The sequence below is a fragment of the Hemitrygon akajei genome, chromosome 27, assembly GCF_048418815.1.
Source record: "Hemitrygon akajei chromosome 27, sHemAka1.3, whole genome shotgun sequence".
Taxonomy (NCBI): domain Eukaryota; kingdom Metazoa; phylum Chordata; class Chondrichthyes; order Myliobatiformes; family Dasyatidae; genus Hemitrygon; species Hemitrygon akajei.
The window spans coordinates 27,447,778-27,467,810 of NC_133150.1; the positions used below are offsets into that span (position 1 = coordinate 27,447,778).

At 39.1% G+C, this 20,033-nt stretch overlaps 1 protein-coding gene across 4 annotated transcripts in view; it reads left to right on the forward strand.

Annotated features, from left to right (window-relative positions):
• The first annotated feature begins 9,204 nt into the window (after positions 1-9,204).
• Positions 9,205-20,033, forward strand: part of slc6a17 (solute carrier family 6 member 17) — a 70,761-nt gene continuing 59,932 nt past the window's right edge. For 2 of the 4 annotated variants that reach the window (XM_073030514.1, XM_073030512.1), the window contains exon 1: positions 9,205-9,408. The gene's annotated coding sequence lies outside the window, so the exon portion shown is untranslated. Of the gene's footprint in view, positions 9,409-9,530; positions 9,607-20,033 lie in introns of those variants that run through there. The other 2 variants (XM_073030515.1, XM_073030513.1) reach the window with 2 other exon arrangements.

The following is a 20,033-nucleotide window of genomic DNA, read 5'->3' on the forward strand; positions in this document are numbered from 1 at the left end:
CTGTAATAGCAATGTAGGGGAAATGGATATTACTGGGAGAGAGCAAATTATACTGGGAATTGCCTATGCATATTCCCATATAAATTATAAAGAATTCTATGCAAGGGTTCCTTATAGTGGAATTTTAGAATGCCAAAGCTTAGAAGGAAGCTATTTCAACATGTGCTTGTTTCAGCTCTTACATGAGTCAATGCAGTGAAACATTGTGTTGCGTTATTCACATTGGGATCCAATGGTGGAGCCTTACTCAGTGCACAAACCCTTACATAATTTGTGCTGGAGGGATCAATCACATCAACTGAAAGGTATTTCTTCTGAAGCAGCTATGCGTCGTTGGTTTCTACATTTTTTCACGGGCAATGGATTGTTGAATTGCAATTCTGCTATCAGCACGAAAGTCTATTTTTGTTTACATCATATGTATGTTCATGGTCTTCTGCTGCTGTAGCCCATCCACTCCAAGGTTCAATGAGCTATGCATTCAGAGATGCTCTACTGCACACCACTGTTATGGCATGTGTTTACTGTCACCTTCTTGTCAGCTTTAACCAAGTTGGCTATTCTCCTCTGACATCTCTCATTAACAAGATATTCTTGCTGACAGAACTGCCACTCAAAGAATGTTATTTTGTTTCTTGCACTATTCCTTGTAAATGCTAAAGATTATTGTGCGTGAAAATCCCAGGAGGTCAGAAGTTTCTGCAATACTCAAACCATCCTTTCTGGCACCACCAAACATTCCACGAATAATGTCACTTAGATCACATTTCTTCCTCATTCTGATGTTTGGTTTGAACAGCAGCTGAACTTCCTGATCATGTGTGCATGCTTTAATGCAATTCAGTTGCTGCTATACTATTGGCTAATTAGAAATTTGCATTAACAAGCAGTTTTACAGATGTACTTAATAAAGTGGCCACTGTGGTTGTTGGACCAGTTGCTAATAATATGGTTGTCCACTCATGAGTTGGGTATTTTGAAACTTTGTTGAAGAATGGAGTTACAGGACATAAATATAGCTTAATGCTTTACTGTAACTATTGTTGTGTGATGCTAATGGGGTGATGCCCACGCTGAACGTTGATAGAGAATTATTGCTTTTATGGTGAATTATTGCTTCTGTGGTGAACCGTAAGAAAGAATTTCATTGTGGATGTTTCCGATGCAAGTTACACTGAAAATTGAGTCTAACACACTGCCCTTTGTCAATAGAATTCTGTTTATATATATTTTCCTAGTAAACTAACTCTAATTTTCTACCATCCATACACATCTGATTCTGGAACTATCACAATAAATAGGCACAATAGCACAGTGGTTAGTGCAAGCACTTTACAGCACCAGCGATCACTGATCAGGGTTCCATTCCCACCGCATCTGTTAGGAGTTTGTACATTCTCCCTCTGACTGTGTGGGTTTCCTCTGAGTGTTCTAGTTTCCTCCCACGTTCCAAGGATGTATGGTTAGGGTTAGGAAGCTGTGGCTATACTATATTGGCACCAGAAGCATGACAATGCTTGTAGGCTGCCCCTTGCACAATCCTCACTGATTTGATTAGGCACAAATGACAGATTTCACTATATGTTTTGATGTACATGTGACAAATAAAGCTTACCTTTAAAAATGTGCATAATGCTACAAGTGGTTGAATTTTGTTGATAATAACATTAATAAATGCTGACAATAGCATAACTAGCCTGTAACTATTGATAGTTCTATAACTGCCCCATTATAATTAATTATGTCATTTTTGACTAGTAAGGTGTTTCTAATGACTTACTGCACCTCATTAATGGGGAAATAAAAAGTTCTTCATCACACCCAAGGACCTTGGTTTAGCAGATTATAGAACAACTGTTTTGTGCATGATAGGATTCTGCATGGAATTGTAGTTTGCAATTAAAAAATGGAATCCTGAATCATCAAAAAAAAAATCCAGGAAAAATATAGAAAATAATAAAACTTGAATTGCACTTTTCTGGGTCTACCAGAACTGTATTACATGTAGTAAGGGGTTATCAAGAAAATATGGTTGGCTTCCAGGAGGTTTCCCTTCTCAAGAGGCTTCAGGAGGGGAGATCATTTAAGTGCATCATTGGAGCAAGTTTAGTGAAAGGCCATGAACTGTGAAGAGCTATTGACTGTTGAATGATGTCAGAAGGAGACAATAAAATGGATAAATGCAAAATATTGCAGATGTTGAAAAGCTGAAAGAAAAGTAGATAATATTGGAAAGGCACTACACATCAGGCAGAATTTGTGGAGACAGAATCAGCAGTTCTAACTGATGACCTTTCTTTACAGCTGGCATCAAATTATTTTTATAGAAAGAAAATACAGTGGATTCTGGTTAATTGGGACATATCAGGAACAGTGCATTTTGGCCCAATTAAGTGGCTGCCCCAATTTAACTATTTCATGGAAATAGTTAAAAAGATGTAAGACAGACAAACTGCCATTTAACTAAGTAACAAATACTACTACAGTACTATAATATTGTGTATTAGTTCCGAATAGTTAACGATGAAAGAATTCAACAAATACTTTTGCATTTGCTTGATCAACTGCAAATGAACAAAATCAGCGCAGCTAATGGACTGCCTTCAAAAAATGCTTTTGATGATTGCATTTTTCAAATCTTCATTTTCATTGTAACATTCAAGATGATTGTCAAAACTTTCAGATTCTTCTAGCTCCTAATTTGTTGAAGTAGTAAAATTGTTTCATTTTCACTACTGGCCATTTCTGACATATCCAAGCCTGAATGTTTGAAATCACAGTGAGCAAAACAGTTTTGAATAGTCTTACTGCTTATTGCTTATCAACTATTGTGACACAAATCACTGCTTTTTGAACACAAGCACACACAAATTATGCTACTTAAAAACTGTTCACTCAAAGTAGAGGGTAGTGTCTAACGACAGTGCAATTGCATGCGTCTGGTGCTAGTTATAAAAAGTTTGAAAATGGTCTCCTGCCCCAAGTAGCATAATGTCCCAAATAAATGAAATAAATCCCAGCTATTTTCCTGATTATTTTTTGTTCTTTAATAGCTTGTCCAATTAAGTGCCAGCTCTGATTAACCGATGGCCCAATTAACCAGACAACACTGTGTTTGAAACTAAGCTTCATAATAAGATTCAATTACAATTGAAATAATTCAGTCCTGACATATTCATCATTCCAATCAAGCAGAAGGTATAACGTTGTTCAAAGAAAGTAACAAGACCTGTGATATATAACCATATAACAATTACAGCACGGAAACAGGCCATTTCGGCCCATCTAGTCCGTGCCGACGCTTACACTCACCTAGTCCCACTGGCCCACATTCAGCCCATAACCCTCCATTCCTTTCCTGTCCATATACCTATACAATTTTACTTTAAATGACAATACCGAACCTGCCTCTACTGGAAGCTCATTCCACACAGCTACCACTCTGTGAGTAAAGAAATTCCCCCTTGTGTTACCCTTAAACTTTTGCCCCCTAACTCTCAAATCATGTCCTCTTGTTTGAATCTCCCCTACTCTCAATGGAAAAAGCCTATCCACGTCAACTTGATCTATCCCCCTCATTATTTTAAATACCTCTATCAAGTCCCCCCTCAACCTTCTACGCTCTGAAGAATAAAGACCTAACTTGTTCAACCTTTCCCTGTAACTTAGGTGCTGAAGCCCAGGGAAAATTCTAGTAAATCTTCTCTGTACTCTCTCTATTTTGTTGATATCTTTCCTATAATTCGGTGACCAGAAGTGTACACAATACTCCAAATTCAGCCTTACCAATGCCTTGTAAAATTAAATTCAATTCTTCTTTTAATTGTGAGCCACATGTTGTTTGCAATGGATGTAAGTACTGCGATATCAGCATTTACAAAACACTGTAATTGCATTATTATGATTGCCAAAGCAGCCCAGATATTGGGAGGTACTGAAAATAAAGGCCAGAGGAACTTTGTAATGGGGGACAAATCACTCTTTACTTTACTTTATTGTCACCAAACAATTGATACAAGAGTGTACAATCATCACAGTGATATTTGTTTCTGCACTTCGCGCTCCCTGAAGTACAAATCGAAGTAAATATAATAAAAACTTAAATTATAAATTATAATTAGAAAATAGAAAAGGGAAAGTATGGTAGTGCAAGTCAGGTCCGGATATTTGGAAGGTATGGACCAGATCCGGATCAGGATCTGTTCAGCAGTTGTATCACAGTTGGAAAAAAGCTGTTCCTAAATCTGGCCGTATGAATCATCATGCTCTTGAACCTTCTCCCGGAGGGAAGTGGGACAAAAAGTGTGTTGGCTGGGTGGGTCTTGTATTTGATTATCCTGGCAGCACTGCTCTGACAGTGTGTGGTGTAAAGTGAGTCCAAGGATGGAAGACTGGTTTATGTGATGTGCTGGGCTATGTTCACAATCTTCTGCAGCTTCTTCCGGTCTCAGGCAGGACAACTTCCATACCAGGTTGTGATGCACCCTAGAAGAATGCTTTCTACGGTGCATCTATAAAAATTAGTGAGGGGTTTAGGGGACAGGCCAAATTTCTTCAGCTTTCTCAGGAAGTAAAGGTGCTGGTGGGCCTTCTTGGCAGTGGACTCTGCTTGGTTAGACCAAGTCAGGTCATTTGTGATATTCACCCTGAGAATCTTAAAGCTTTTGACCTGTTCCACCTGCGCACCACTGATGTAGATGGGGTCGTGTGGTCCGCTACTCCTTCTGAAGTCAACAACCAATTCCTTCGTCTTGCTGATGTTGAGGGATAGGTTATTGTTTTCGCACCATGATAATGTCCAGATAATTACTGGCTTTCTCAACCATATGCCTGGTTATTATGAGATAATCTGTTTGGCAGTTGTGCTAGGTTGGTTATTATTTGGCAAAAAGCAAAATCTAGCCTGTTATTTATTTATCTATTTATTTATCTATCTATCTATCTATTTATTTATTTATATATTTATTTAGCGATACATAGAAACATAGAAAGTAGGTTCAGGAGTAGGCCATTTGGCCCTTCGAGCCTGCACCACTATTCAGTATGATCATGGCTGATGATCCAACTCAAAACCCTGTACCTGCTTTCTTTCCATACCCCCTGAACCCTTTAGCCACAAGGACCATATCTAACTTCCTCTTAAATATAGCCAATGAACCGGCCTCAACTGTTTCCTGTGGCAGAGAATTCCACAGATTCACCACAGATACAGCACAGAACAGGCTTTTCTGGCCCAACAAACCACACTGCGCATCAACCCACCTAACTAATCCTTGCCTTATCACAAGTCAATTTACAATAACCAATTAATCTACTAACCAGTATGACTTTGGACCGTGGGAGGAAATTGGAGCACCCTGAGGGAACTCACACGCTTAGGGGAAGGATGAACAAACTTCTTAGAGAGGACACCAGAGCTGAACTTTGAACTCCAATGCCCCGCGTGGTAACAATGTCAAGCTAATTACCACGCTACTGTTGTACATTGAATAGAAAACTACAAATAAACCATCAGCATTGGAAGAGTGGTCTAGTTCCATGCTCATCTCTGCCGCATGTTTATAGATATAAACGCAGGCAACGTCTTCGTTCAATAAATTCTTAATATGCATGCGAGGAAGTGAAATGTAAGCTTTTGTATCTAAGTGTGTATGGATATGTGTATGGTTATATAAATTTGGGTGTGAGTGTGCACCTGTGCTTGTGTATGTGGAAGTATGTGCTTATGGGGTTTATGATGTGTATGCCTGATGACAGGTATTTATGTGAGGACATGTGTGAGGGCATCAGGATATGGGGGTTTAATTGTACAGTAGGTGACCATGTGCATAATATATAAGGGGATTGGTATGATTTTGCTTGTGCATTTGCATTGTGTGTTGGTAAATGAATGCGGTCTTCGATCTTGGGTCTGTCTGTGTATTAGCTTGTTTGCGTGTGTGTGCATGCACGCACACTTTATTGCGTGTGACTGAATGAACATGAGACCATGTGCCTGGTATGTGTCATAAGTTTAATTGTTGTGGGTCTACAACCAGCTGGATATTGGCATATTCAGTACAATTTGAACACTAATGATGAGTCTGACCTGGATTTATGGAGTCCATGAAACTTCACTCCAGAATGATACAAGATTAACAAATGGATCTATTCATCCCATTCTTTTGCCAGTTCCTCTGCAGCATTTCAGCATTGAGGTAGAAATGTTGAACATTGAAATTAGTAATGCAGTTTAATAATTGAATAGCAAACACGAGGAAATCTGCAGATGCTGGAAATACAAACAACAACATACACAAAATGCTGGTGGAACACAGCAGGCCAGGCAGCATCTATAGGGAGAAGTGATGTCGACGTTTTGGGCTGAGACCCTTCGTCAGGACTGTTAATAATTGAATAAAAGGTTGAAAGATTCTCTTGAAAGATAAAACTGTTTCGGGATTTTCTCTTAGATTTACCTATTTCTTTTCTGGTAGTTCACACAGATTTGAATGGAAAGTGTTGAAGATGTACTGTATAATAGAGAAGGTACCGTGCTTAGAAACATATGAGAGAGTCTTTCACTGTCTATTGTTTTTCACATAGTTATATATATTTTCTACCATTTCCTTTGGATATGCAAGTAAGGGAGAATAGGATGTAATGGCTGTAGATGTGGTTACTTCCATAAATGGTTACTTTAAAGGCAAAAAAAAATAAGGCTAATGAGAAAGTGACTATCAGACTTTGATAATCTGCCAAAAACTGGGAGTGTCATAGCATCCATAAACACAACCATCTGCCATTTCCCAACCAGTCATGATCTTTCTCCTGGTCTTCTGTTTGACATTCCTTCTTTGTTCCAGAGAGCACTAGTCCTTTGAGAGCTGAGTATTCCAAGCAGGTTTCCAAAGTCAGTTATGTCAGTTAAGAAACTGCTTTGTGCGCTGTAACTTAATGGTAGTGCAGTAAAATGAATTTTTTAAGGGTTCTATACTTCTTATGGATAAGATTAAATTAAAGCCAATCATATAGATTTACAGTTGGAGAAAGATGGTGAATCTCACTTTTTCATTTGTCTAACTGTCCTGATTATGATAATCCCATCTAGTTACCTCTTGAATTAACTTAACACCCTCATCTCAGGCAATTCCAGATTTCCTATGAATGCACTCTCCCAGATGACACTCAAACTACCAACTTCAGTTTGGAATGTAACATCTCCACTTCACTGACAATTAACACTGGTCCTCCTCAGGGATGTGTGCTTAGCCGACTGCTCTATACTCTCTACACCCATGACTGTGTGGCCAGGCATAGTTCAAACAGCATCTATAAATTTACTGATGATACAACCATTGTTGGGAGAATTTCAGATAGTGATGAAAGAGGGTACAGGAGCGAGATATACCAGTTAGTTGAGTGGTGTCACAGCAACAATCTTGCACTCAACGTCAAAGAGCTGACTTTGGACTTCAGGAAGGGTGAAATGAAGAAACACAAACCAATCATCATAGAGGGATTAGTACTTGAGAGAGTAAGTAATTTAAAGTTCCTGGATGTCAATATCTCTGAGGACCTAACGTGGATGCAAAATATTAATGCATCCATAAAGAAGGAAAGCCAGTGGTTTTATTTCATTAGAAGTTTGAGGAGATTTGATTTGTCAACTAAGACACTCAATAACTTCTACAAATCTACCATGGAGAGCATTCTGACTGGCTGCATCATCATCTGTGTGTGTGTGGGGGGGGTGCTACTGCAAAAGATCAAAATAAGTTGCAATTAGTCAGCTCCATCACAGGTACCAGCCTCCATAGTATCCAAGACATCTTCAACGAATGGTGCCTCAGGAAGGTGGTGTCCATCATTAAGGACCCCCACCACCCAGGACATGCCCTCTTCAGACTGTTACTGTCAAGAAGAAGGTACAGAAGCCTGAAGTTACACATTCAGCGATTCAGGAACAGCTTCTACCTCCCTGCTATTCAATTCCTAAATGGACATTGAACCCATGAACACTACCTCAATACTTTTTTTATTTCTGTTATTTTGCACTACTATTTTAACTTAACTATTTAATAGACATATATACTTAATGTAACTCAATGTTTTACCATATTTATTTATCATGTATTTCATTGTACTTAAAGTTAATAAACTTCACGACATATGCCGATGATATCAAATCTGATTCTGATTCTGAATATTGCCCTTTCAGGGACAGAGCAGCTGACACTTGGACTAAGCGTAATGACCATGGCGAAAATGTTGCTCTTCTCTGCTTGTTGATACAACAGCAGAAGTATTGCACACCATTGGGGTTCATACCCCATTATCAGCCAGTTTTGTCAACATGAGCATTGATTAGGATTACAGAGGAGGGATGGAAAAGTGCACAATGATTACACGAAAGGCTGAAAGCACTACTACCAGGCTGAAGGATAACTTCCATCCTATTGTAATCAGACCCTTGAATGGAAATCTTCAAAGTTAAGATGGACTCCTTGCCTCACAATCTACTTCGTTATGATTATGCATTTTATATTGCTTAACTGCGCTGAATTTAGGTAACTTTTACTATTATTCTGCATTGTTATTATTTTATTCTAGTTCAGAGCACTATGTAATGATTCAATTTGTGTAAACAGTATGCAAGACAAACTTTTCACTGTATTTTGTTACACTTGACAATAATAAACCAATTCCAATACTAATCTTTACTTGCTCGCCTAGACATGGGCAACACTGCTATCTATTGATCCCTACGTGAATCGAGGGAGCCCACCCTCATCCTTACCTCCTTCAACAATGCATCTATCCACCTAAATACAGCTCACATTCCCTCACCTATCTCTCTACCCTTCATTGGGCAGCCTGGCAGCCCTTCCGATTCCATCCCTCCCACCGCCTCGGTAGCTTTTCTTTGTCCAGCTAATCCTAGCCGTCACCTGGACCAGTCCCAGGCTTAGGACCGAACCTGGTATCTCTCTTATTGACTCAGTTCTGCGTCACCAGCTATTTCTCAGCTTGCACACAGATTTTTTCCCCGTGATCTGAAGACATTGTATCCCACCAGCGTTTAACAATCAGTGACGTACGTAAATTGAAAGAGTATTTAACCACGGCAGCCCACACTATTCTCAAACCAGTACCTCCCTTGAGATAAACTTTCATTTTTTTTCCCCATTCATATGGCATGCTATTCTTAGGTTAGGAGATGATGCAGAATGCACACGCTGCTGGCGTCAATGCGTGAGGACGTTTCCACCCTGGATTTTGATTTGGAGTCACTACTTGTTTGGGTTTTTTTTTAAATCTTAACACCGGGGTCCTCCGCCTCTTTCCCATCCTTTCAGTAGATTTCTATTCGAGTTCCAACCCTCGGCTCCCGATCGTGTATGGTATATTTGGGCTGATTATTTGCTGGTAAGTTGCGGAATTGTCAGTTTTATTGAAGGCGGATTTCTTCAGTTTTCACCTTCAATGTGCGTAGGAACCTTGGTAAGATGCTCAACCCCCAACTGACATAAATAGCAGATGCTTGAATTATTAATGTTTGCAATCTATGTTGTCCTCTGGAGCTGACAGTCGATGTAAGGTTGGTGCATGTTTGATAACTCTGAGGTAAATTTGGAGATGAAGTTCATTTTTCCCCTGTATTACTTCGAGATTAACATGTAAATTATTAAGATTCGGAACAGGGAGATTCCGCCGACCATCAGAATGCTTCATATGCTCTCTGTGTTTGAATTAACCAACATTTTCGAAATAGCACTGAGAGAATTAGGAGGGTGGAGTGACCGAATCGTCACGTTTTAATTTCCTTTAAAATACTGTGATGCTTGCTAAGAATCGATGTCATTTCTCTGGAGGGTAGAAAATGATTTTTGCTTCGATTGAGTGAAGCTTAGGGGTATGAAATATTAGACGCCTAGACACTTGGACTGGAAGGCTAAGGTGCCTAAGAATGAAAAAATAGATTTGTTTTTTTTTGTATTTAGGCGATGCAGCCTTGAAAAAAATATAACCCACGAATGTCATCCAAACTTGTTCTGTCTCCTTGCACACACAGCCTGCGTGGAGATATTAAAGGGGCCGGCTCGGCTCCGGGTGAGACTGGTTATGTGGACGCTGCCGATGGTCAGTCGTTTTGCATTTGTACATCAGTGTCCAGTGAAGTTCTGATCTGACTCCTGGAAATAGACCAGGTTGGGTTGCGACACGAATGCGTTTTGCACTCCAGTGCAATCGATTTAACAATCGATACGTGTTGGAGCATCTTGCTCCAAAAATCAAGTCATTATCGCTACTGAAAATAATTTTACGCCGTTTTGATTCCGTTCTACACCTTACACTTTGTTATCAAAGGAGATTCAACTAGTCTTAAGGAACACGCCCCCAAAATTGTCTCTTCTCCGGCGGGAGGCTGCCTGCACTCCGCCCACTCATCAGCCTATTGGCTAATTTCCCTGTCGATCAGAAATATTGTTTCCCCCTCCCCTTCCCCCGCTAACAACCTATCGCAGCCGGGTGCATGCGTGACATCTTTTCTAATTTATGGGTGGAAGTGGCCAATCACGGAGCGCTGCTTAAAAATGGTTTTTTTAATATTCTGGTGTGACAGTGTATTCTATGCTTGTTTTTAAAAAATATATAGTTAAAACCTTCACCTTAGTAACTTGCCATGCATATAAAAGATAAATTGGTTTGAGACAAAAATTGCAATCTATTGCAATTAAGAGATTTGAGGGGCAAATATAGGGACCCTGGAAATGAACTGGAGGTCTGAATCAAATGGTTTTGTTTGCTTTTTAATATAGATAACAGAGTAACAGATAGTGACATGGGTCTCAGTTTTGGAACTCACCAACCCAATAGCATTGGGAAAAGTGCCTTCACCAGATGGGCTCTGGCAATATGTGAAGTCAACTCTCCACCATTTTCTGAGTAATATGGGGATGAGGATGGACAAATGCTGACTGCAGCAATGCCTAGATCACCTCCATCTTCCAAAAAATAAGTGAAGAGTTTAATTCATGAGAACTGCACTAATTGAATTGTGTAGGTCTTAATGTTCCCAGTAAAATCTCTGAATTATGGGGTGTGGAATTGTATATTGATACAAGATGTTTGGAAATGAGTTTCTGGGAGGTTCAAGAGTATTATACTGTATATAGAATGTACAGTAGATCACCTGGAAGTGAGTTACAGATTTGTTGATTGTTTGTCAACAGAACTAGGTTAGGAAATTCACTATGCAACTCGTAGTTAATTGAAGCTCACACCTTATTGTCTCTGCACAAACAACAATGTAACTATGTGGACACCAGGCCAATAACTTAGAACATGATTTCTGCTGTTCCCTTTGTACCAGTACTCAGACTGCTTCTCCAATTTATAACACCAAAATAAGGGATCACCATTGGCTAGATGATCGATCCTTTCCTCTCCCAGCCCGTAGTATGGAGTTTCTTCCTCGCGATGGTGGGTCTCTTGAGAAAGTTATCACTCGAAGTGTCCACTTTTCCATTCATTTCCTACCTATTCAAATATCGCATTCCAGTTTTATTGGTTGTAGGTCATGTATCTGACCTTTAACACTTTTTTATTGGCTGTGCTCCAGGCCAGCATCTATTTATTGCCCTCTCCCAGCAAGTGACAGTTGTTAATTAATGGCTCTTTGTTCTCTTGAGTAACCAGCTGAAATCATTCTAGACAGGCATCGAGCCCAACATTCACAAACCTGCATGTTATATTTAATCAAAGAACACCTCACAAATAACTTCTTTGGAAATGATCTCCAGTTCAGCAGATTACGTGAAGCCTCATTGTATCTATCTTAAAAACACAGAAGGCCAAGCAACTTCATCTCACAAAATGGAGAACAGAGTGTCTCCATAAAATGGCAGCTTCCATCCCCAAGCACATGGCAGGAACAAAGACAGTTGATCTGTCTGTTTCCACTGTCCTTGACCCATTCAAGTTCAACATTTTCTTCCATATTTCAAATATGCCATGGCCAACAGATTGGTCTCCTATCAAGTGCTGTGTATGAAAGATTCTGATGTGTAAGTTGCAGGCTGGAATCAAATCAAAAGCATCAGATGATTTATATATGATAACAGTGATATGTAAATTACAACTCAAATCAATGTATTTGCTGGCTTATATAACATACTAATATTAACCCTTGTTGTTTAGGTTGTACCAACACCTCCTTCACTGATGATGGTCATGCTTTCATGCTCCTATCAAAACCCAAAACCTATCTCATAATGTGTTTACATAATTAAACATTGGCCTTGGAATAGGGGTTCCCAACCTTTTTAATGCCATGGACCATTACCATTAAGCAATGGGTCTGTGGACCAGAGGTTGAGAGCCCCTGACTTGGAACAAAAATTCTCTGCTATTTCGCATAGTTTGGGAAAAAACACGTAATCCTAAAGAGTAGAATTTCAAAATGAAAATTTGGTCAAATGAGAAAAACAGTATGAGTTTGTTCCAAAAGAACAACCACACATCTTGTGTTTGTACCATAGTAGAACAGCCCAAATATCCCATATGCTTTACAAACACTTATCAAAAAAGATTTCACCTTAAACCATATATGATGAGACTAATCAATACTATGATTGAAGATACAGGTTTTAAGATGTGAAGTAGGAGAAAGAAGTAATGAGGCAGGTAAGATAAAGGTGGGAATTTCATGCTTTGGAGGCAAAGCATTTGAAGGCAGAGCTACTATGGGAAGTGAAGAAAATCAGAGATATACAAGAGGCAAATACTTAAAGTGTGCAGAGGTCACTGATATATTGTAGGACTAAAAGAGCTTAAAGAAATAGGAATTTGACCAAGAAAATATTAAAATCTAAACAAAATCATTTCAAAATGACTCCATCCATCCGTGCAAGTGGTAATGAGTAAACAGGACTTGGTACAAGTTAGAAACAGGCAATTAAAAAAAAAATTGGGGATACTGAACAGTAACAGGCCCTTTGGCCCAATGAGCCTGTGCCGCCATATTACAGCCAATTACCCTACTAGCCCATGCATCTTTGGAATGTGGGAGGAAACTGGAGCACCCGGAGGAAACCCACATGATCACGGGGAAAACATACAGACTCCTTGCAGACAGTGACAGGAACCATGAGAGATTTTATTCCTGGTCCTGTTTAGTCTTGAGAGATAGTGTCGTCCATGGAAATTGCACTTACCTTCTTGACTGATCAGCTGATGCAAGGAATGAACATGTAATGTTCGTAGTGTTAATAGTTTATTTTCACATTGTATAAACATCTCAGCAATTACAGGGTGAGCTTATAAATGTCAGTAGGTAGAACAACGGCCATTGGAATTTACTGGTGACAGATAACATGCAAAGAAATAATATTATTATTAGAGCTGAGATTATGATTAAGAGTCTGTGTGGTCTTCTTAATATCTAAATACTTAAGACATAAATATCTAAATATTTAAGTGCAACTAATATTAATAGTTAGAAATAAACAATACTAGAGGAAGATGTGTCCCATTTTAATCAGTTCAGTTGTGAGACAGAGAAATATTCAAGTATCAGGGGCAGACAATGAGTCATGCCACTGATTCTTTGTGTCTGATATCCTATATTGAGAGAAAAGAACCTTGACTTCTAGGATACGAACTTCTCAAGTTATTGAAGCTACTAAAACATTAGATCTTAATTTGTTCAATTAACTCAAATTATATTTCTAAATTAGGAAAAAGAATCAAACCAGGAAATGCAGTAAGCCTAAAACTAAGATTTCATCAGAAAGATGGCTGGATGCATGCTTGTAGACTTTATCTCTTATATACTAGAACAGTTCTTGTATAGCCAGCAAAAATAACCCCACTGAGTCTGTCCACCATTCCATCATGGCTGATTTATCATGCCCCTCAACACCATTCTTCTGCCTTCTCCCTGCAACTCTTGACCCCCTGACTAATCAAGAACCTATCAACCCCCGCTTTAAATACACCCAATGACTTGATCTCCATAGCCATCTGTGGCAATGAATTCCACGGGTTCACTGTCATCTAGCTAAAGAAATTCCTCTTTCATCTCTGTTCTAAGAGGACGTCCTTCTATTCTGAGGCTGTGCTTTCTGGTCCTACACTTCCCCACTATAGGAAACATCCTCTCCACATCCACTCAATCTAGGCCTTTCAATATTAGGTAGGTTTCAATGAAACCACCCCCCCCCCCCGACCATTCTTCTAAACTTCAGTAAGTATAGGTCCAGAGCCATCAAATACTTCTCACATGTTCTTTCTTTTTACAATATTTTTATTCAGAAGAAAAAAAAGATTTACAGAGTGCAACACATAGATACATCTCCACATAACTTGTGTACATTCATATATTGTAATAAAATTGATCACAATGTGTTATAGCATAACACATAAAGGTATACCACTCTGTAATCAAAAATTTAAAGATAGGTCATACATCATAAAAGATTTTTTTTAATATACTGTTAAACTTTATAAATTGGAAAAGTAATTTAGGAAAGGTCCCCAAATATCATAAAAAGATTGTTTCGAATTTAAGACTGAGCAGCGGATCTTTTCTAAATTTAAATATGACATAATATCACGTAGCCATTGAAGATGTGTAAGAGGGGTAGACTCCTTCCATTTAAGCAAGATTGCTCTTCTTGCTAAAAGAGAGGGAAAAACTAAAACCTAAAACCTAAAAACTAAAGGATAACATAATTGTTAAGCAAACTTTAAGGATCTGGTCTCAATTTAGAAAATTTTTTGGTTTGGTGAATTTTTCATTATCATCTCCCATTCTCCTTAATTATTTTTTTATTCCTTCCATGACTGATAAAGTCTTTAAAGATTGGGATGAATTAGGTATTACCGGTAAGTGTTTTTGGGACCTGTTTATCTCAGGATCTCTTGCTTCATTTGACCAATTGTCAAATAAATTTGCACTCCCAAAATCACATTTTTACAGATACCTTCAAATTAGAGATTTTCTACGTTTCCAATTAGCTACTTTTCCTATAGGTTCTGATAAAAATTTACTGGACGATCTTTTAAATTTAAAACTTTTTGTTAATGGTTCTATTACCGGTATCTATAACTTGCTGATTGATTCTAGACAAGACTTTTTAGATAAAATAAAAAAAGCTTGGGAGGATTACCTAAATTGTCAGATTTCTGATGATAGATGGAATAAAATTCTTAAACGGGTTAATAAATCAGCTTTCTGTGCTTGTCATTCTCTTCTACAATTTAAAGTGGTTCATAGAGCTTCTCACATGTTAACAGTTCCATTCATGGGATCATTCTCGTGACCCTCCTCTGGACCCTGTCCAATGCCAGCTGATCCTTTCTTAGGGGAACTGAAAGTGGATTCTGAGAGGAAAATCATGTTTATTGAAGTTTTCATTTCTTGCAAGCATTTTTCAACTAATCACTGAGCGCAACAGCCATTTTGAAGTTTTTTTTTTCTCTGAGATGATCCAACATTTACTCACATCCTGGACTCCTACTCCATCACTCTAACCTTCATCAGCTCAGATTCTCAGAGGAGATGGAAGGGTAATCTTTCTAGAAAGATAGGTAGATACTTTATTGATCCCAAAGGAAATTACATTGTCACAGTAGCATTAAAAGTGCACAGATGAACAAACATACAAATATTAGAAAAGAAGTAAGGAAGAATAAAAATATGTTACCTTAAAGAGTCTAACAGGAGGGGAGGTCATCATTTCCCTAGCTATAGTTGATTCATTATAGGGCCTAATGGCTGATGTAAGAATGACCTCATATAGTGGTATTTGGAGCAGCTCAGTTGTCTTGGTCTATTACTAAAATAGCTCCTGTGTTCAGCCAAGGTAGCAAGCAGAGGCTGAGAAACATTGTCCAGAATTGCCAAGATTTTCCGTCAGGTCCTTTGTTCTACCATAGTCTCCCATGTGTCCAATTTGACTCCTGTAACAGAGCCAGCCTTTCTAATCACTTTATTGAGCCTGTTGGCATCACCCATGCTGATGCCATTGCCCCTGCACACTACCATATAGAAGATTATACTGGCAACAACTGACTGGTAGAACACGTGAAGGAGAGGCCTGCATACTCTGAAGGCCCTTGGGAAGTAGAGGCAACTTCTACTCAGAAAGGGAGCTAATACAGTCCCCCGTGGAGCCCCAGTGCTGCTTATAGCCACGTCTGACACACAGCTCTGAAGCTGCACAAACTGTGGTCTGCCAATCAGGTAGTCCATTATCCAGGATTCAGTACAAGGGCCAGCCTGCACTGAATGGAGCTTTCCCCCCCCAGCAATCATTAGATATACCCTCAATCTTTAGTTCCTCCATGTTCATTGTGCACATGTTCATGGAGGCATCATGTTATTTAAAATTACATAACTACTCTGCTTTAAAAGACATTCCATATGTTTGAATGTGAATATATCTTGTGAGTCTGACCCAAAAGTTTATTTAAGAGTTGTTAGCACATACAGATAATAGTCCTTTACCAATCTGTATGCTAGAGACTGATGCTCTTTGTATTTATAGGGACTTACGTTGATTCAGAAACCTTATCCAAGGATTTAGGCCACACAATGTTCTTCGGTAGCACAGGCAGCAATGGTCAGAAGGTCCAATGGAAATGTTTGGCAGATGGAATTCCCTTTAAATGGCTCTTCAATATAAGTCACGCAAACAGCTATGCTAAAACAGCCGACTCCTGTAACAAATCCTAAAGATATTAAAAGTAAACTGCGATGTAATAAGTTATTAAACTGGGATGAAAGTCTCATGAGAGTTAATAAGATTGATGGTGTTGGGATTCTGAGATTTTAATGAGTATATTGTGATGAACTGTGCACATTCAGGAAGAAGTAGAAAGGAAGGAAGGAAAATCTAAACTAATTAATTGACATAATTGGGTTAGTGGTGTTATTCTCATTCTTTTAAGGAAAAGCAGGAAATTCCCAAACTGTTAAATGCCCTTGAATAAAGGATGAGGAAGTATATCCAGGAGCTATCAAGGTGAAAAATGCAGCAGAATGTATGACTGCCTCTAGTGCTTTCTCTCAACTGTCAATGTAGGTCAGATAGATGCTGTCATCGCCACTGGAGAGAAACACTTTAGATTCTAAGCTCAGAGCCACAACTGAACAAGGATTTGCATGTAGGCACAGTGCTCCAGACTCTGTATTAGTATGAAACATGAAGTGACACGATCTAAGCAGGCAAATATACATTTGGAAAGACACACGATAAACATATGGAAATAGAAACACACATACAAACACACGCATGGGAATAAACATACAAATGTATATCCATGCAAATGCATGAACCCTTCTGCTAAATACCCAAATGCTTAAATTTCTCTGCAAAAACAAAAAATACACAAACTTATATATATATGGTCAGATATTAAAGCAGAGTAAACCAGATACATTATAAACATGAAGATGTAATTCACATATTCCATACATAAATGTGCATACACATTCCCATAGCAATAATTATTTTCAGCTATAAACATTATGCATGAAATACTGTACACGCAAGTATAAAAAACAGTCATTCACTGTTTACATTCATAGTGTCTGTCAGTCCAATGATTCACAATGTTATTAGTTCTATACATTGGTGGTGTTAGCACATTTTGTGTAATTAGTACCATTGCTTCTCAATGAATATGTAGCCTCCTGGGATGATACAAACTTTAATCGCAGAGTATGACTTCCAGGAGCCAATGTCTGCCATTTTCAGGTTACATTAGCTGATAGATGTGTCCTGTCTGCAGCCATGTTACACAATCTTCTGTATTTATCACCTTCTCTCACTTCAGTTTAATGATGTTGCTTCTGCCTTTATAGCTTCCAGTGCTGATGGTCTCATGCATATTGTAGATCAGTGGCTTTGTCACTTATGCTCAATGACTCCAAAACCAGCATTCAGTACCTCCATCACCCCAACCTCTAGTCTGTAATCTCTGACCATACCTTTTGTTTCTCTTTTACCTCTGATCTGACCCAAACTGGTGCAGTTAGTGAGTTATAGAGATATAGAATCTTAAAGCAGGTCCTTTGGCCCAACCGTGCAAATACCAACCAAGGTGTTTTTGCTGAGGTCCCCTTTGCCTACATTTGGCTCATTTCTATCTAAGCCTTCCCTATCCATTAACCTGCCCAAATGTCTGTAAAATTTTATAATTGTACCCACCTCTACCTCTACTTCAGGCAGCTTGTTATACATAACCCCCACCCCCTGTGTGAAAATTGCCCTTAATCATTCCACTCTCACCTTAAAACTGTACCCCTGAGCTTTAGACAGCTCTAACCTGAGAGAAAAAATTGTGACATCCACCTTATCTATGCCCTGCATGATTTTATAAATCTCTGTCAGGTCCTCCACCCCCCCCCCTCTGCTTTCTGCACACCAATGAAAATGGTTGAAGCCTCTCTAGTCTCTCCTTCCAGAAGCAGCAATATCCTTGTGAATCTTTTTGGCTTTCTGTCTGCGTTTGTCACATCCGTACTACAGTACAGAGAAGTGCAGTGCACACAATTTTCCAGGTGTGGCCCAACTAACGTATCTGGCTGTAATATCACGTTGCAGCTCTTGTACTCAGTGCCGTAACCAATAAAGGCAAGCATGCTGTCTCGTCCCGAAATGTCTATTCATTTCCATAGCTGCTGCCTGAGTTCCACCAGCATGTTGTGTGTGTTGCTTTGGATTTCCAGCAACTGCAGACTTTCTCCTGTTTGAAACATGCTCTATATCTTCTTCACCAAATTGTCTACCTGTGTTGCATGTTAAGGGTCTCTCTGTCCTATAATACACCCCACGGTCTTGTCATTCATGGTGTATGTCTGTCCTTGTTTCACTTCACAAAATGCCTCACTTTCCACTTGTCTTAAGTTACATTTTCCTAGTTGATCTAGATCCTGACTTAACCTGTGCTCCCATTGTCAATTTTGATCTTATCTACAAATTTACTAATCCACTTACATGCTACCTAGATTCTCTTCCAACTCATTAATATAAACGACAAGGGACCCAGCATCAGCCCCTGCAGTATCCCTGGTCAAAGGCCTCCAATCTGGTAAACGTTCTTTCTGACTCCATCCACCAAGTTTGTATTCAATAACTATCTCAACCTGTATCCTATTATGTGATCTCAACTTGCTAAAGTCCATGTAGACAATGTCTACAACCTTGTTCTTAACAACCCACTTGGTCACCTCTTCCAAAAAAGTCCAATGTATTTCAGAGGACATAATTTCCCACACACATAGCCGCATCTCTTTTGATGGACAAAGTTCATAATGCTGGTCTGAGCCTTGATCTTGAGCACCCTTACTCCCTGCTGGCATATATAGGAGTAAAAGGATGTTCAACATCAGGGCTCATTGTGAATAAGTTGAATTGCAAGATACAATGTTAAGAGACTTGAGTGACATGTATACTGATCATAGATTGTTGGGTAATTGATATGGAGTCTGCCACAAACACTTTCTCTTTCTCTCTCACACTCACACTCAATTACAGAATATCGGAATTTGAGGAATAAAATGCTCCGGGCTCTGCTCTCAAACATGTTCTGAGCAACCTGATCTTAACCAGCTACGAGGCTTCTATTGCAGTTGGCTTCAGTGGCCTCAGATATTCTGAATTACTCACAAGTGACCACACCTTGACTCAGGCATCCAGTAGCTCATGAAAGCTGTTGAGGCTGAGGGAAGCCGGGACCACACAGCATCAGGATCCATTCAACCAGCTGTTTTCAGCTCTGGTGTTACATAGGTATGGTGGATCCTGAGATTTCAGGAACATTAATGATGGCGGCATGCCACAACTTCCTGGTGTATTAATGGCTGTGTTTGGATATTACATGCACGTCAGTGCTTGTGCCTGCCTGCTCACATGGGTGGATAGGTCATGTGATAATGAATTACAGAGTGTATATGAGTGTGTCCACCATTGAAACATCCATGTATATGTAATGTGTAGGAACACGTAGACCATAAGACCTTGGAACATAATTAGGCCATT